This window comes from Nyctibius grandis, chromosome 5 (genome assembly GCF_013368605.1).
Source record: "Nyctibius grandis isolate bNycGra1 chromosome 5, bNycGra1.pri, whole genome shotgun sequence".
Taxonomy (NCBI): Eukaryota; Metazoa; Chordata; class Aves; order Nyctibiiformes; family Nyctibiidae; genus Nyctibius; species Nyctibius grandis.
This window is the reverse complement of record NC_090662.1, coordinates 50,509,983-50,530,343: the sequence shown is the minus strand read 5'-3', so window position 1 is coordinate 50,530,343 and position 20,361 is coordinate 50,509,983.

Here is a 20,361-nt window from a genome sequence, read left to right as displayed (position 1 = left end):
AAGACAGTTTGAAGATACTTGGTGTGTTGTCTTTCCCTTGGTAAAGATTTGTGATTACACTAATCATCTGCAGACTGGGACAGGGACAAGCCTTTGGCACACAGGAAAGACCATTAGTTCTCCTACATTTCCTTAACTGACTGTTGTCAGAGAAAAGCCTCTAAGTCTTAGCTAAATGCATGGATGTCCTAAACGATATTTGTCTCTTCAGAAAGAGAAATTGGCTAGGGATATACTAATGGGAATGCTTTCTAAAGTGATCATATTTCTTTGTAGTCAGGGTTTTGGATACAAATTGGTGCCTGGTGTATAAGTCAAAAAAATATCTTTCCTTTTGCTTCACCTGTCTTCACCTTTTTTAAAGTTATAGACTATGAAAGGTCTGCATATGCAACACGAAACCACTTTTGCCCTCTGACTCATGCTGCTCTGGCCAATGTCAGTGCACACATTTCCTGGGTATCTGTGGCCCTGTACTCTTGTGGCCAACTTCTGTCAGTTTAGAATCTCAGATTCTTGACAATTATAGAGATCAAATTGACTTTTTTTAACTCCTCATTGATTTCCTGTACAGATTTTGTATTGCCTAAAAGCCTATTTCCAGCCCAGAAAGCCAATCTTACCCTGGGCTCCATAAAAAGAAGCATGGCCAGCAGGTCAAAGGAGGTGATTCTGCTCCTCTAGTCCACTCTTGTGAGACCCCACCTGGTGTACTACATCCAGCTCTGGGGTCCCCAGAACAAAGAAGGCATGGACTTGTTGGAGCAGATACAGAGGAGGGCCATGAGAATGATCAGAGGGCTGGAACACACTGGAAGACAGGCTGAGAGAGTTGGGGTTGTTTAGCCTGGAAAAGAAAAGCCTTAAGGGAGACCTTATTGCAGCCTTTCAATACTTAAAGGGGGCTTTGTGAGAAAGATGGGGACGCACTTTTTTACCAAGGCCTGTAGGGACAGGACATGGGGTAACATTTTTAAACTGAAAGAGAATAGATTTAGGTTGGACATAAGGAAGAAATTCTTTACGTTAAGGGTGGTGAGATTCTGAAACAGGTTGCCCAGAAGAACTGTGGATGCCCAATATCCCTGAAAGTGTTCAAGGCCAGGCTGTATGAGGCTTTGGTAAACCTCATCTATTGAAAGATGTCTCTGCCCATGGCAGGGGGTTTGGAGTAGATGATCTTTAAAGGTCCATTCCAACCCAAACCACTTTATGATTCTGTAATTCTGTTGAGTGTTTCTACCTCCATCAATGAAAGTCCATTGGATTAAGGAGATATACTCTGAGATTAATAGTCTTAAAATGACACCTTTTAATGAGCCATCACAAACATACATGCAAATTTAAAAAAAACCCTAATGGCTCTTCCACTTATTCCACAGTATTAACGTATTATTGGAAGTATTTCTGCAAGATACTAAATTGATTACAACATGGGGATTAGACCGTTTACCTAAAATATAAGCATAGCAGGAAGGACTGTGAGGAGATTCTCAGCACTAGTGAGGCCACAGCTGGAGTACTGGGTCCAGTTCTGGGCTCCTCAGTACAAGAGAGACATGGACATACTGGAGAGAGTCCAATGAGGGGCCACAAAAATGATTAAAGGACTGGAGCATTTCTCCTATGAGGAAAGGCTGAGAGAGATGGGACTGTTCAGCCTGGAGAAGAGAAGGCTCAAGGGGAATCTCATCAATGTGTATAAATACCTGAAGGGAAGGTGCATAGAGGACAGAGTCAGGCTCTTCTTTTCAGTGGATTTATAAGATATTAGATGAAATCTTATGATTGACTTCCAATTTCATCACAAGTATCATTACAATATATCTTCAAGTTTACAAAAATAATTTGTTCATCTGAAAATACCACCTATATAATGCCAATTTTTGTGCTAATGTGGATTTCCAACTGTGTAAAGCAGACATGTAGGTAAATTCAATTTAACATGTCCAGAGGCACAGACTTACATACTCCTTTCTGAAACTAATCAGTTATTCATTCATGAATCTCATTTTCCTCAGTCATCTCTACATACTTTACACTTCAACCTTTGCACTGTTTCAAAAGTCGGTATTCAGTTATGAACAGTAAAAAAACATTTAATTTACATCTAAGATACCCCAAATAAGCTATTTGTAGTTCATTTTCCCCCTCAGAGAGTACCTCTGTTTTCCAAAGATACTAAGTATTACTTGGTTGCTTTTTATGACAAATGCTCACTCCCTTCCCCACCTCCTAATAATTTTTGAACATTTTACCTAGTTTAATAAAAAAAGCCAAAGTTTAGATAAGAACACTTCAAGTTTTGTGAAAACTAATTGCAGGAGATAGAGACTGAAAGGAAGGCAGGAAAACCTCCATCATTGTACATTGTCTAGAAGAAGCCAGGTGTCCAATTAGCACACGCAGACTGGCTGGTGAGGTGGTGTGCCTAAAGCTTCAATCTATCTCGTGGCTAGTAGTGATGTCACAACTGTCCGCTTCATGTGGAGATGACTTGGGAAAGGAAAGATACACTACTATAGGAAAATTTATTCGTCAGTTCTGTGCAAAGAACATATTTTTCCTGCTAATCCTTGCAGTGAGAATAGCGTTTTTGCCCTGTGCTGACAGGTTTCCACTAACCCGTGATTAGTCTAGGCATATTTCTTTTCACTTGCATTTCTTGATCAATGTTTTAATACTGCTCTTTCCTCCTTTCCATCTTTCCTCCTTTCTTCCTTGCTTTCTTTCCTCCTTTCCTTTCTTTCTAACTTCGCTCTTTACCACTTTATCTCCTACTCAGTCATATTTGTCCCTATGCCTTCTCTCCTGTCTGGTGATCATGTCTTTAAGTTATTCCAGTATTTCTCGGCTTGAGCATGTGGACCACAGGTGATTCACAGATGTCAGAAAGTGGTATATGAGATGCTAAGTTGTTCTTTAATCAGACACATTCACACACAGAGTTTCAAGTAAAGAAACAAACCAGAGAAGATTATAAACCTAGTTGCCAGTGTGCAGTGTGTGTCATTTGTTGAATTTTGGTTTATTCATGTAGAAATCCCTTTGAGGATCACATTTGACCTGTAGTTCCAGACACAGTTTTTTTTATCTCATGTGCAAGCACAGTTTTTTAGTGCACTAAATAAACATAGTCTGCACTCATACCATTACAATCTAGAGCATTCAGGGCGAGTTTCTAATATTCTCTGTATGTTCCATGTACAAAAAAATGTAATATAACACAGACTCACCTGGGGATCTTGGTCCTACGTTTTAAACTTCTAGGGCTTTGGGTTTTTAATACTTGGATTGAAATTCTTCAATGAGATCTGCTCCATCTGGTCCTTTTTTAATTTTAGTACTTTACTTCAGTTGCATTATGGTCTTTGCAGGTTAAGAGAAATCAGGTACGTCTGTTCTTGCTATGCTACAATATAAGCAAAAGCCATGCGGCTTTCTTAGTACTGGGTAATAATTTCTGCCATAAGGTATTTATAACAGTCAAGACATAACCATTTCAACATGGTCATTTGGCTTTTGGGTTCAGCTGGTCCTCATTCTGCTCTCTTGCAATGCTGCAAGGAGAATGAGCTCGTGTCTTCTTGCAGTGCAACCTGTTAGAGAAAACGTTAAAAGCCAGAAGCAGTATATAACAGAGCAGTATCTTCATGAACACGTGTTCTTCAGATTATTATATAACCTTTCCTTGTATTCCTGATTGATCTGGTTTGTTGGCAATTCCTTTTGTTAATTTTATTATTTTTAGTAAACATATGTTGATTTGAGTGTGTTTTCTCTTGTAGTTTGTAAGTGTTGAGGTGTTATAGACCGATAACATTGATTAATGTATTTTGTGTAGCTTAAAAATAGAATGTCAAGAATTTTGTCTGTAATATGCTCAAAATTGTACCTTGTCCATTTCCAAATGAATTTGTGATTCTGTGATTCCATGAATGTATGGTGTACAGTTTAATCCTTTAATCTATTACTGAAAGTTTCTCAAGAAAATAAATCATTGCTGTGAAGTTTATTCAGAGGTATTGCATGTGAAATTCATACTTGCTCTAAAAAAACATGCTTACATGATCCATAATAATGCTCTTACAAATGGAAATTACTGCATTTAGAGAATATACAAAATATGGTAAATAATTCCGAGCTTCTGATTCTCTTTAAAGTAATCATATTTTTATTTGAAAAGAAATAATATTAAATATTATATACTGTGTATATTACTCTAAGACAAGAAGAGAACTAAAAAACTACATAATTTCAGAAAAATGATCTACAAAGACAATGGTTAAAGAAACCTGAGTCAGTGATGCTCATTTGCTTGTTCTGAGTGAAGCTCTGCCTCATTGACAGACTCCAAAAAAAGAATGTCATCTTATTGAGACAAGTGCCATATAATCTGTATGTAGTTTCAGTAGTTTTTATTGTTTTGTAGACCTGAAGTATGTTTTTTTCTTTTCTGAAATTAATATTCTTATTTTCAAATTACATACCTTCTTTCTCATAAGTGCATGAAGACAGAGCAATTTGTCAATTAAAAGCTTCTCATCGTGTTTTCTTTATGACATGGTTAAAGGTACTGGGAAAACAAAGAACCTCTGCTTCTGAACTGATTCTATTGTTATGTGTTTTTTGCTATGCATGTTAATATATTGGCATGACACATAACTATTGATCTCTGCCCAGATAATTATATCATTTACATTGTCCTTGCCAATAAGATATAATCTAAGCATGCAAAAAGGAAAGAGATGAGCGCAGTAAATAGATTGACAGATTTAAGAGATGTATTCACTTTTTCTTTATGAGTGGATCTTTCATTTATGAGCAGTTTGTGGGTGTAATGTTATGTATACAGTGGTAATATGAAAGTGAAACTCTTCACAGAAGGGCTGAAATCTGAATTTGTTAGGAGAAAATGTGTCATGCCAGATCCAACAGTCAGAGAAAGGTGAGGCTGCTGCTGCTCCATGTGCTGTCTCTCAGCTTAGCAACAGTTTTCTTTGTAAGACTCAACTAAGGTAGCTCAGCTATGCTGCACTAAACTAATCCTTCGATCTCAGGCAGCTGAACAACTGGGAGATGGATTATAGGTTTTCACTGGGTACAAGACCAGGTGATGACAATCATGCTTACAAAAGGGGAAATTATGGAATTAAGAATTAAGTCTTAATTAATAAATTCAGCTTCTTAGTAGATTAAAAAAACTGCTGAGGAATGGCAGATAGTAGAGATGCAGAAGCACCATAAAACCAATGCATGAAGACAGATCCCCAGTACAAAACCCAAGATCCTGACCAATGCAGTGAAATTAATTCTCAGCATGTGGTGTGACAGAGTACTGTTCAAATACGCAATGCATGTGTTCAGCTAAGGACAGGATTACTCCTTTCATCTTCTAAAGAAAAAGATAGGCTCATGTAGCTATTGCTCAAGGGATCAGGAAATTTGTATGGTATGGTTTTGAGCCCACAGAAGTACTCTTAATTTGCCTTTTAACCACATATCAAATATTTCACTAGATAGTTTTAGCCCAATAATTATAAACAATCATGAAAGAGGGAATGCCCAAGGCTGCAGACTTTTTTTTGCTAATAGTTACAAAGTTTGAAGTCTAGAACAGCTCCTCAAAATATTTTACCGGTATTAACCAAGATTATTTTACTGATTGAGAATGCTACCACAAACCGAAAACTATGAGCTTAATGTAGAATGTGTGGACAGGTGAAGCATATGGTAGAAATTGGTAGTTAAATTAGCATGTTTTACCTTTGTTTAGGACAAGAAGATTAGTTGTATCAGATGTAAGTGTGACAAAAGAACACCTTTTTTTTGGGTGCTGTGTCTCCTTCATGACCTGGGTTGTTTTGGCAAGCACCCCACCAGCATGTCCACAGAGGTGAACCTTCCCTTCTCTTTGGCACTTGTGAGACCTCATTTGGAGGACTGTGTCCAGTTTGAGGCTCCCCAGTACCAGACCAGAGCAAGTCCAGCCGAAGGTCACTGAGATGATGAGGGGGCTGGAGCACTTGGTATACAAGGTTGAGAGCTGCATCTGGTCAGCCTAAAGAAAGGAAGTCTCAGGGGAGGCTATATTGCTACCTGATCTGCTGTGTGATGGAGCCAGATATCTCCCAGAGGGGTACAATGACGGGGTGAGAGGCAGCAATGGGGACAAGCTGGAAGACGGGGAATGCCAACCAGATGCAAGGAAAAAAAATATCATGAGGGTGATCACATGCTTGAAGAGGTTGCCCAGAGAAGCTGTAGAGTCTCCATCCTCGCAGATACTCAAAACTCAGCTGGTAATGGCTGTTAGCAACTTGGTATAGTTGATGTTTCCTTTCAGCAACGTATTGGACCAAATAACTGCTAGAAGTCCCTTACAACCTATATAATTCTATGATTCTTTGATTCTAACTTTATAGCCACTTTATATTCATATATCTTCATATATATTCATACATATATAAGAGTCTGTAAATCTACAATTCTCCTGTTATTCATTGTCTAAACAGAGTTCTGGCATCTAAGCTTAATGCAGGAAACTTAAAAGAGATTTTAGTTATAGCAGTCACCCACCCAAAATTTCTGGGAATGCCAGAATAAGACAATGCGGGCCCTTTCTCGTTGCTGTTCCAAGCATACTCCTGCAGGCAGTCACAGGTGCTTCATGGCACAAAGAATCTTGCATACATTTTACCTAAATGAATGCTGCCTGTAATTCATATGTGGTAATATTTGTAACAGGACTATGGGACAAAGCACTTCCACTGGACTCAATATATATTTTGTTTATCCTCACTTTCTGCTGGCAATAAACCTCTGTTCTGAATGCTAGTAAAATAAGCAATGAGTCACTCTTCAACTTACAATAAATTCCTTGAATTTGAAAAAGTAAATGTGATTTTTTTGTTCTAGAATATCTGCATATAATGTTATATTTCTTGTCATCCCTTATTTTTATTACAGTTAACTGTAGATAGGTTCTGACCAGTTTGATATCCTAGTCCTACACAATGGCAAAGCAAATTATTTTTAAAGTTAGTGCCAAATTCTGTCTAGATCCAATAAACAGGGTAAATTATTGCTGTGGATTTCACAGGATATTGCATTAACATATGATAATGCTATTGCTGTCTTGGGACAGTGATGCACTCAAGCATGGTTATTATTCTAAACACATACATTCTGTAACTAAAGAAGTTTCTTCATTGATAAGATCAAAATTTTTGCTTTCTTAAACTTTAACCTCTGTATCATGGCTACTAGTATTCAGCTGTCCTGATTTGATAATGGAATTTTAAATTCATTTCTAATTCATGAGGGTTTGACAAACCTGTTTCAGGAAACCCCTAAGGTCTCAAAATTCATTGCTGCAACATTTCCCAAATGGACTGAACTTTTAAGATGTTTGTAACACATTGTAAATAGTGAAAGGAAATCTGATCTCCTGCACTCTAGAGTGACTCTTAAAATTAATGAAGCTGAAAATTTTGTGAGCATAAGCATAATTTGTCCAAGTGTCCCAATGAGTATGAACTGTAAACTTTTTTCTTTTGAAGATTTAGGAACTGAGATATGAATAAAATACGTGTGAAAAAAGAAATGGAATACACTTACATTTTTTAAACATAATATAAAACTGAGGTTTTTTTTTCTGGATCCTGAATATTAAATTCATTATGTCAGCCAAATGAAGACAGAATATGTATTCAATCAATGTTGAAATATAACAGACACTATAAACTCTCTTTATTTGAATAAGAAAATTTCATCTGCTTATCACCACAAGATGAAAATAAAACATAGAATTCAGAAGTTGAAGCCAAATTCTACTTCCATTGGAAATGAACTTCAGCACAGATTAAAGGATTATTTCTTTTTCTGTAGAAGGCACTTTTTGTATATACCAGAGAAGTTCAAGAACATCTTTCTCTGACATTTTTCACGGATTAAATGCAGTGAAATAAATTGTTTTATATAGGGTATTGACTGCAAGTTGAAATTCTTGCATCAATGAATTTTCCATTTAGTAGTATAGTCTACTTTCTTACTGAAGTTGTCACTAGTGCATTTCTGTTATATTTCTGACTCTGAGTACTGCAAACTATTTTGAGATTAATAATAAATTAAATATTTATGGGATGTAGGATATCACAGCATAAATATTAGAGATTATGTGGATGTAAGAACTTTCTTCTAAGGAACTTTTAATTTAGAGTGTCATTTTGCAAGAAAATTAAATTCAGGTATATCAGTTAGTGGTTTTCCTTGAATGAGAAATATAGAAATGATTGCATATACAGCTCATATAGCTAGTCCCTCATTAACTAACATATTTCCATTGACTTAAACTAAATTTCAGGAGTTGGGCTGTTCAATTTGTATTATCTATGAAGTTATTTAATATAGTATTGAGTTTGAGTGTAGGAGTCCTTTATGAGCTTCTTTCCCTCTGCTAAGTGTGCATCACTTCAGTATCTGTTTTGGTTTCCATACATTCTTACTGTCAGATACAGCATACAAGAAAGAAGAATGCCTCAGGAATGCTTAATGAGACTGTATGCTCTTTCACCATCTACACATGCGTATGTAAGATCCTTTTATTTCCGTCTAACTCAACAATACAACTAATCCTAAAATAAGTTTGTTGTTCTGTTGCTAGGTAACAAAGATAGACATTAGCTGTTTTGGAAACATGGACACGTTCATCAAATATCTGACAATCAACAGAGAATTAATTTCTAGTGGGGAGGCATGATCCTGTGCAGAATTGACATTTCAGATGACAATGGCTTCCATTACCTCATCTTTTTCTATTAAGACGTAAATATATAACTGGAGAATAAAAATAATTCAGTAATTAATACTGTAAAGAACTATATAAAATTAAAAATTATCCTTAATAGTTTGAAAACCAAAAGTAATGCATTTAATGAATTCATTAAATCTAAAATGCACATCCAGAAGTCTTACTTTGTTTGTCTCAAAAAAATCTTTCAAGATATGTATGTGTGGGTGACCTGTTGCAATAAAAGCACAATTGATATTGTTGCAACTCTATGAAAGAAGTGACAGCTCGGATCAGAATATGATTGGCTTTTGCCTTTAAAATTTCTTTTAATGTGTTTCTAGATCTTACCATATAACAGAAGAGGAGAACAGTTAACTGAATGGATCAGAAGATATCTCGGATTCCACAGCCTCACTATCCTGTATAGGATCTGCATTAAAATCATAGAACGATTTGGGTTGGAAGGGACCTTTGAAGATCATCTAGTTCCAACCCCCCTGCCATGGGCAGGGACACCTTTCCACTAGACCAGGTTGCTCAAAGCCCCATCCAACCTGGCCTTGAACAGTGCCAGGGAGGGGGCATCCACAACTTCTCTGGGCAACCTGTGCTGGTTTTTCACCACCCTCACAGTAAAGAATTTCTTCCTAATATCTGATCTAAATCTACCCTCTTGTCAGTTTAAAACCATTGCCCTCATCCTATCACTACATGCCTGTGTACAAAGCCCCTCTCCCGCCTTCCTGTAGGCCTCCTTCAGGTACTGGAAGGCTGCTATGAGGTCTCCCCAGAGCCTTCTCTTCTCCAGGCTGAACAGCCCCAACTCTATCAGCCTCTCTTCATAGGAGAGGTGCTCCAGCCCTCTGATCATCTTCGTGGCCCTCCTCTGGACTCGTTCCAACAGCTCCATGTCCTTCTTATGTTGGGGGCCCCAGAGCTGAACGCTACTGCGATCTCATGAGAGCGAAGTAAAGGGGCAGAATCATCTCCCTCGATCTGCTGGCCATGCTTCTTTTGATGCAGCCAAGGATACAATTGGCTTTCTGGGCTGCAAGTGCACATTGCAGGCTCATGTTGAGCTTCTAGTCAACCATCACCCCCAAGTCCTTCTCCTCAGGGCTGCTCTCAATCCATTCTCCGTCCAGCCTGTATTTGTACTTCGGATTGCCCTGACCCATATGCAGGACCTTGCACTTGGCCTTGTTGAACTTCATGTGGTTTGCATAGGCCTACCTCTCAAGCATGCCAAGGTCCTCTGGATTAGTGAAGACTTTGGTAGGGGGGAGGAAGGAAGAAGGAATTTTCATTCTGTTTTTTGAAACAGAAAAATGTCACAGTTATTTGACTTGAGAATTTTCAGTATGTCATGTTTACAGAACCATCTTTGCAATAAAATGTTATAGGAATGTACTGTTTTCTCTGAATTAACGTAACTATGTCTTTCATGGGTCCCAACATCAACTTCCAGTAGCAATGGCCTTATGCAGGAGAGCTGGAGTTTCCACTCTATTTTTAATTAGTCCAATAGTCAGTTTTACCATTTGGTAGTTGAGTGAACTTTGTGTGTGTGTCCTACCCAGGACTGAGTTTCTGGAGATAATATTGGTTTATGTGAATGTTTCAACAGTTAAAGAAATGTCGGAACAGTGTTCTCAAAAGTATAAGAAAATTCTACATAGTAAATATTGGCATTACTCTTTGTCAACACTACACACAAATTAACATTACAAAAGTGGGAGGTAGGAGTGAAAGTCTGTCTCCAAAATTCTTGCTTTTCCTGAATGTCCAGAATTTTGGCAATTTTCTGCAGGACACACTAAGCTCAGATTTTCAAACTTTGACTTCAGTTGTGTGGCATTTGTGAATTTAAGATTTACTTTTACCTAATACTTGTTAGGAAATAGTTTATGGGGTATTTTTTTCTCTTTTTCAAAAAAAAGTACAGTGGAAATAAAAGAGAGACTTTGATTATCAGCTTACTGGAAAAACTTTAATAAACCAGGTTTTAAGTGAGTACTTCCAAAATGGTTAGACACCAGAGAGAGAATTTGTTTTGAACTTATCTGGCATGTTGCTAGAGCTTGTGTGAGGGGAAGACGTCAGCGTAGATGCTACCAGAGTTCTCAGTGGTAAATGAGTATTAGTGAAAGCCTCGTGCAGCTAATGTGGAGGTGATGCAGTGGGACTTTCTCTTTATTCTAAATGGATCAGCCAGAGACTTTGGAGGGAGCACTGATTCTTCACTAACAAGTAGAAACCCACCCTTTCAGTCCTTGTTTTCATGAACATTTCTTTGTCTTTTTGACTTTGAAGATCATCCGTGACCTCTGAGTTCTTACCAGAGTTCTCCAGAGATCACAAAGTATTGCCTTCTTGCATTTTCATGATATTAAGACAGCAAAGGTCCACTTCAGCGTAATTGCTGTCTTGACTAGCAGACCATGTTGCTATTTATTATCACCAGAAAATCTCACTCATTCAGAGTAATGACTTAGAAACCTGTTGTGAGTTACTGAAATATGCAAGCCGATCAAGAAACAAGGCTAACCCTCCCATACCCAAATAAAAAGTGCACTTGATTCATTGATCTATAACAAATGGTTTTAAACAGATTTTCATAACTTCAGAAAATAGAATGGGATTGCAGCAGACTGACAATGATTTAAAAAAAATCTCAGGAGAGAAAGAAACATTGTAAACAGGATGAGTACATGTGCATAAGACTGTGTGTGAATATTTGTTATGAACAGTGCAGCAGGCTCACACACATCATTAAAAATTACAGCACAGGCTTGTAGCTGTAGAATTTGCATTGCTCTGCTGTTATAATTTATTTCTTGTGCTGTGATAGTGCCCAAGAGTCCAGTGATAGACTCCAAATGAGCTTCTTTCTCTATTCCACAGAACAAAAAGAGTCTTTTTCCTCATTTATTTCATTATGAATTGATTAACAGGTTTCTACATATTTATAAAAGTTTTAATGTAAAAGTAATTTTAATTATTTCTGATTATTATAATATGCTAGTAAGTTAGGGATGAAACATTTTGCTAGAATTAATGACAATTAACTGTCACTCTATTGCAAAACCTCATGGGAACTGGAAACCAACAGACATTTTTCAATACTGATTAGAAATGACTCTTCCTCTCCAATCTCAGAATAAACCACTGATTTTTTTGTCACTAGCTCATTCAGAACAGAATCAAAAAGAGAGATTTGTCGGTGGTCTCATTATTGCACATCTGTACATCCTCTACTCCAGCACTTGAAAAAACAAAATAAAACCAGGCAAAGCTGCAGAGAATGTAGCAAACTAACTCCAACATTTTCATTCAACATACTTTTCTTTCTGCAGAGTTAAACCAGGTGAACTCCTTCCCTGCTGCAAGGAAAGTCTGATGTCTCCAACTACCTTGAGTTCCTCCCATCACTCATTTGTTTTGCATGTAAACAGGATGTTACTCATAAAACTCCCTCAAAACAATCTCTTATCAAAAGCTGTGGGATTTTGTTTTGTTTGGTTTATTTTGTTTTGTTTTTTCTAACCCTTTTCCATGTCACACATGGGAAAAGGTTTTCCTGGTCAAGTAGATTATCTTCACTTTAGACTCAGGTCGTTCACAGTTCTGTTTCCCGAGATTCTGGATTAACCTACAGGAACAAGGAGCTGTGCTAACTTTGTTGTCTGCCTGTCAAATTGAGAAACATGGGGTTCCATCCTTCACTCCTGTAAGAAAATGGTCCTTTGAAACTGAACAGAGTCCTGAGTGCTAAAATATCTGACGTTGTTGAATGAATCTCATCTAAATATTGTTACACCTTTTCCTAACAATCATTTTATCTTCATACAAAAAAATTTACAGCAGCATCCCTAAAAATCCTGGAGTGCTTTCTACTCATCAAAAATAAAGATAACTATTTATTTAGATGTATGTTGCACACAATCATTTGTCTGGCTAAAGCAAATCTTGTCAATTCTGGAAATGTTATCTTGTAATATTGTCAAAATTGTCTCTTGCTGCTACACATCCACTATCTATTAAGTCCTGGTTCCTGTAGATACATGCATATATATATTAAAATATACAGATATCTATACATATATATATATACACACACATATAAAATTAGGTTAGATTATAACTGTGCATTAAACATTGAAAAAAATATTTTGAAAACATAGTCTAAATTTATTCAAATAAAAATTAGAAAAATATACCTATACTGTATTATTTTATTGAATATGAGTGGAAAATCTAAGCCAGATATAATTCTAAAGTTGCCTTTAATGGTCTTATTCTTTTCTCTTACTTTAAACAAAAATTTTTCTGTTGTTTCTGAGAACTAATTTGGTTTAATAAGATCACAAGAAATGTGAACATTTTTATGGCAATATACACGTTCTAATGAACAAAATGATAGAAAATCCAGTCATAAAAACATTCTTCCTTTCTGGGAAACTGTGTTTCATGAAATCTGGGTCTGCTGTTCTCCAAACAGAAGTTTCACAGATTCCAAATGAACTCAACAACTTGAATCACTGTATATGTGATTAATTTTTTCTAACTTAAAATTCATCTGCTTTGTTTCTGTCTTTTCACAGCTTGTCCAAAGCACAAGAATCTAATTTAAATAGCAAAGGTTTTTTTCTATTTCTTCTGTTGATGAATCAAGAAATTAACCTATGTAAAAGACACATTTAAAAGGGACTAATCATCCAAAATTTCCAGACTGAAAATACATGCAATAACCTTGAACAAAGTTTTCAGTTCCTGGATGTTCATTGAAAATAAAATGAACATTTTTTTCTCTACAAATTCTTCCTTTAGTTTATGCACGTATACACACTTACCAACAAACACACATGTGAAAATAACCCTATAAGCAAGAATCAGTTATTCATATAGCCACTCTTATACTTCAGTAAATATACATATATACATATATTCAATAAATGCATATATATGTATTACATAAAAAGTTTATCTTTGTTCAACAGAAAATCTCCTGCTGTATTTAAGAAAATACTAGTGTTAAAGAAAATTGGCAGAGTCCGGGTCTCTAGGTTTGCTGGTTTTATTAAACAACTCAGAGTTGGACCACCACCGCAGTGAATGGTCCCTGACTCAAATTCACTATCGGTTTATATAGAAACTAATAATCAATTACATCATAAACATTTCATAAGCTTCTGTTAATAATCCACTAACTATTTCAATTCCTCTTTCTTCCTTCATCAAGAGTCCACAAAAGTCCATCCTTTTCCATTGTTTAGCTGATCTTTATGTTCTGGTTCCGCTCCGACTCCAGTCGACAGCCCGTCCTCGATGTTCTTGCTGTGATCGGCGTCCTTAATGTTCTTGCCGTGATCAGCGTCCCGTCCTGATCCAGGTTGACCAGAGTCCAGTTCCCACTGCCAGTGTCTCCTAAACATTCAACCTTAAAAACAACTGAAGCTATGTTTAAAACCTTATCTATACTAATTTTTATTTCTAAGTGTCCTATATTTCTTTTAAGGTAAAGAAAAGGTTAACCATACATCCCCTTAACTAAAATCATCAGAAGGTAATACTTCTAGGCCTACTCCTGCTTAGCTACTCATTAAGCTTTGATTGATGATTTGTTCAGTCCTAGGTCAGGGTTACACAAGGAGCTTTGAGAACAACATTCATGGATTGTGAAAGCCCACCTGTGTTTATTCAGATAGACTTATATTAATTATTCTATTCACTATTCTATTTCACTCCTATTGATTCTTGTCTCTCTACCTCATAAGAACTTTTTCATTAATCGTGTGGAAATTTCTATAACAACTAGTTCATCATAGGGAGTCAGTGAAATTTTATGCACTTTTCTAAGTACATTAGAAATCCAGAGAAATAGGCTATGTATTTTTTAAATTTTGTTTCATCCTTGGTTATTAACCTTTGTATTCAATTTCCTTTCTTGGTTGAAAATTGTCTTATTAATCCATTATGTCAGGGACATAATTCCTTCCTGGTTCCTGAACAAATTATTCACAAAGAGAATAAATTAAAATGCTTCTGGGGGAAAGATCTGCTTTATAAGCAACCCAGATACCTCATATATTAAACCTAATTAATAAGGCTATCTAAAGCACTAAAAACTTTAAGATACATTATTAGATACGCTTTTGTTTCTTTGGAGGTGTTCGGTGTAACAGAGGTGCTTGTGTCCTTTAACCGCAACAACTGTGTTCATTGTGAAAAACATCCAAGAGAGGAAATAATCTCTTCCATAGTCTAATACCTTCTCCCCACTTCACACATAAATTAAGGGAAAAAAATAGAAGCAGAAGTGCTGGGAAGGCAATTGTCTGATACAGGTCTAATTTCTAGTGATGTCTTTTACTACAAATGTAGCAAGAGCGATTACCATGTCCCTTTTCACTTCGTCTCTCTCTCACAGCTACTGAGAGCGTGTCTGTTTGGTCCAAGATTCTGTTAGAGGAGATTCTAAGGCTATAAGGTCTCAAAGAGGGATGGATAAAGTGGCATGGTGATTTATGGTTAGTGCTTCTCTTATGGGTAAAAAAAATTATATACTTCTGATCAAGAAGGTAAGATTGTTTTAATAAAGACACATTTCCGTGACACCATCAGGAATTTATTGATTTTGCTTTAAAGATTTTAAGTTCTGCTTTTGAGAGCATTCTAAGACATCTGGACATATCTATAATTTCAAATGGGATTGACTTTATCTTTCTGACATGCCATTTCCAAAATGGAGACTTTCTCTCCCAAATCTTAAGGTAAAAATATTCTACGCAGTGGTGCTTCCTATGGTTTTTTGTTAATATATACCTCTGCTTAGTGGGATAACCTGCAGGAAATTCTGGAATTCAGATTAACTTCCAAACCTAAACAATGTCAAGTGGTAGAAATCTTATCTTATAATGCAACTCTAAGAAATATTAGAATCTAATTTCATCTTGATAAGATTGAAACTAATGATTTTTAACTTTTCTGTCTGGAATATAAATCAATAAACATAATTCAATATAATATAATCAAAATGTTTTGACTTTACTGGAATATTTTGGTTTGATAGGTCATACCTTAAAAATATATTTTATTGTAAATATATGCAATATTTCAACTGATGGAAATAAATTATTCAGTCATGTCCCATTCAACTGGGAAGAAATCAATGCAGTCTTAAGAAGAAAAAATTATTTTAGTTTATCAATATTTCATGAACAAAAGAAAGAAACAATGATCTGTCAGAATATTTTCAAAAAGCTTTTGTAAAATGCAGTTATTGGAAACATGACAAGACCCTTGCTCTTCCATGCTTTCAAAAGGTTACTCTACCATACCCAAGTTTCTGGACTTTACTTGACAAAACACAAAGGAGAAGGCAAATTTTTGCCTTTATAATTCCTACAAATCACAGAATTCAGTTGTACTTTAATTCTTTATGAAAAATTTATTGCTTTGTTCTGAGTGAAAAGTAGTAAACCTTGACTTTGGTTAGCATGTGTAAAAACATGAAAGACAAATTTTGATCTACCTTTGTGCATGTGCATAATGTAAAAAATATTTCAGTAACAATTGGCTTTTGCGTGGTTCCAATAAGCATTCTTCTGGGAAGAATTGAGACCAATCATGGTGTACATGATGGAGTAGTCTACAGTGGTGGTGTGAGCCCATCGTCTTTCATAGAACATAGGTTTTATGGTGCATTAACTGTGGGAAGAATTCTGAGTCCTCTGAATCTTTCCAAAATTAACAGTTTTCTGTGTGGTCTAATGCATTCTGTTTGAGCCAGTGTTTTCTCTAGAAACTATTTATTCCATATTTGCCATATGAGTTCATTAAAAAAAAGCTTTTGCATTTTATTTAAAGCTTAATTAGTTCAAATAAAATTAGTCTCCACCTCTTAAGTGGCCAAACTGATAGACAAATCCAAACTGACTTTGGGACAAGAGCCAGTTTCACTCCTGTGTCCCAAGAAACAAATAATGATAATTTTTGTAAAAAGTAAAGAACATTTTATTATTAATAGTTTCATTTTTTGTTTGTTTTTTTTCTTCTAAATTGCAAACTCTGGGTAAAACCAGAATGAAAACAAAATGAAGGGCTGGTGAGCCTGTTTCACCCAGGATGATTGTTAGAGATCCTGAGAGAGTGGTCATAAGGAGGAGACCTATTTGCTGCATTTATAGCATGCCTAAGATGGCCAAGTGAGGAAACAGGGATAAGTCTGACACTGTCTCTGTGTATTTGTATTTCTTCCTTTTAGTTGCTCAGTGTAAGTTTTGCTTTGGGATCCTGTGGGATAGGACTGATCTCCCACATTGCTGGTTGTTTAACATCACTGCCTGAACAAAACTGATAGATGCAGTGACTGGGCATAACAGTGACACTGTGTACACGCTTAAACCCAAGCCATGGCAAGGAAGTTTTGCAATCCAAGACTGCAGAGTAACTGAAGTGCGTGTTCAGCCTGCACTAAAGCGATTGCCCTTCTCCATTTTCCCCAACTGCATGGCTCTGCAAACACATGTCCTAACCATTTGTGTGCTACAAAAAAACCACTTTCTATTCCTCAAAAACAAAGAATTAGAGACTGTATAGTCCTCTTCTTTAAAGACATCAGGGTATCAGCTCCCGGAGTGATGTAAAGGGCAAGTTGGCACAAAAGTGAACGAACAAAACAGGCCAAGGATTTATGTAAACAATTATAAGAATTTTTTTTTTTCTTAAGTATCAAGAAAAAGAAATTGAGAAACAGCTTCTCAATATTAGTCTGGGCAAAAAACTGAACAAACCAATTTTCAAAACAAAGCTTGAAAAATTTCTAACAGCAGCTGCATGTTGTAGTTTTCTTGGATAGTATGGAGCTGGGTTTGATGAATCAGAAGGTCCCTTCAAGTCTTACATCATATGAAAGCAGTTAATTTCAATTCATTTTCTATTAAGTTGTATATTCAATCAATACTGGAATATATGATTCTTCTGAAGTACATTTTAACTGGAAATCTTTGAAAGATTCCCCAGTGTATATGATTTTAAATCATGCACATTATCATTCCATTGCTAAAAGAGCAGGAAGGTCACAGTCAGACATGTTTATTTCTCCATGTCTTTGTTTTTCTATGGATTATTCAATCATACTTTTTCTTTGAACTGAAGATCAGATAAACCTTTGTCCCAATAATGTTGGAAGAAAGCATGTAAACTCATGATACACATTCTTACTTCTGATTTCGAATTAAGGAAAAATACTTTTTGGCTGTAAAAAACTGAAAATTAAGGTTTTCATACTATGAGATATATTTACTTTTCTAAAGTTTCTTCTGTTAAAGATGTAGGAGTCTTTCATTTTACACTTTATTGTTAAATCATACTTTTTAAAGGTAACAATAGTGGATAGGAAATTTTATTAAAATTTTCCTGAATAGTACTGTAGCAATGTAACACAACTTACATTTTCTGCCCTATTTATCTTCATAATTTTTAAAACACTAATACTACGAATATTTCAGTCTGCACATAATTTTTTCAAATGCATTAATCCATGATCAAAAAAAGTACATAGTCATTTATTTCTTCCCCATATCCAAATGCATTTCATGATCACTTCAGACATAAGAAGCCGCAGTTCACATTTTCTTGACAATGTCTTTGATAATTGCTAATAGCATTCTCGTGCTGGCTGGGGACAGTTCCCTGGGGACTTGGTCCACAGAATCTGTTTTTCTAGTTTGTCTTTGCTGATCCTAACAAGAATGAGCTCCCTTAGCACTGGTGAACACATAAATACTGAGGCCTGTCTAATCTGATCCTGTATGCAAACATGAACTAAGATAATTTTTGTACAGAACAATTATGTATCTTAAAAAGAAATCATAATCCATTATATAGGTCTTTTGGTGAAGTCTCATGAGTAAAATCCCAGTTCTTTTCATCATAGTCGTCTAAACATGGAAAAATTGGGGCTTGTTACTTAGCTGTATCTGATAAAATCTGCAGTTGAATTTTTTAGGAATGAAACGTTCAGCAGTGAATTAGAACAGTAAAGGGTTCAGCACAAAAATTTAAAATATTTGTATTCTGTTGCTAAGTGAGTGTGAGTCGTATTTACAAAGGTATAAGCCTTTTTCTGTCTGGAGGAGGAGATGGTTGTTAGGAAAAATGCAATTGTAGACACTTTTGTGAATATCACAGATCTCTATATATTGCAAATTCTGATTGGAGTATGGACTGATAAGGTATTAAAGAAAAAAAAAAAAGACCTGTCAGAAGTTTCCCTTAAGTTGAAAGATTTGAAGGGTTTAGACCTGAAAGCTACATATAAATCAATAAATATCTTTTTTTGTCTCTGGGACTTGTTTGTATAGCCAGGGGACAAGAAAGTCTACTGGTTTGAAAAACTTAAATACACCTAATATATTTGAACAATGAGATGTAGTGTCATTTTCTGAGAGACAGAAGCAAGAATAGTAAACATCAGTACACAATGGAAAGTTATTTTCATTTTAGATGTTATCGTGGTACCTTCTTAGATCTGGAGTTAGCAGAATCAAATCAATGGTGAACATTCAGTACTACTGTTTGATGGCCAGCAGGATACATAGACAGACAAAGTAACAGTTTAAATACATAGGAAATAAAGATATTTTTCATTTAACCTTGGCTGTTTCTTGTGGTGTTGATAATTTGTAAAGCACAATTTGTATTTTAAAATATTTTAATGCCTGTATTTGTTATATGTAGAGTGCTCCTCATTCTTTGTTTTCTTCGGATGGAGAAACTTGAGCTTCTGATTTGATATGATTTACTCTACCCTCTCTTCTCATTCCAGAGACAGTCTCTGTAAAATGAAAATCACATTAGGAATTAAGAGGTGTCAGTTGGCTGCAGTGAATCTCAAAACATCTTTAATATAAACCCAAAATATTAATGTGCACAGGGTTTTAAAATCAGCTGTAACAACAGCCAGAGTAGAATAACAACGTTAAAAAAGCTGGGAGGAGTCTGCACTGGACCATGCACCAATATTGAAAATTAATTAAACTGAAATGAATAATTAATATATAACCTAGCCCAGAGAATACTTCAAAATATTTGAGGAAATTATTTAGATTCTGAGAATACTTTATTTATTTGTAGTTTAGAGAACAAGGTAAAATTTAATCCATACAATTTTACACATAACATGATAACACCAGCCATTTCCATTTACCATGTTACTTCTAACATCTTTTGATTTGACATGAAAGCACACATATAAGTATCTTGCATCCCCATACCAGTCTGCACTTCTTTAATGGGGCTGTCTGCAATAATTGTTCATAGAATCATAAAATACCAGGTTGGAAGGGACCTCAAGGATCATCTGGTCCAACCTTTCTTGGCAAAAGCACAGTCTAGACAAGATGGTCCAGCACCCTGTCCAGCCAAATCTTAAAAGTGTTCGATGTTGGGGAATCCACCACTTCTCTGGGGAGATTATTCCAAGGGCTGATTGTTCTTATTGTGAAAAATTTTCCTCGTATGCAATCAGAATCTCCCCAGGAGTAACTTGTACCCATTACCTG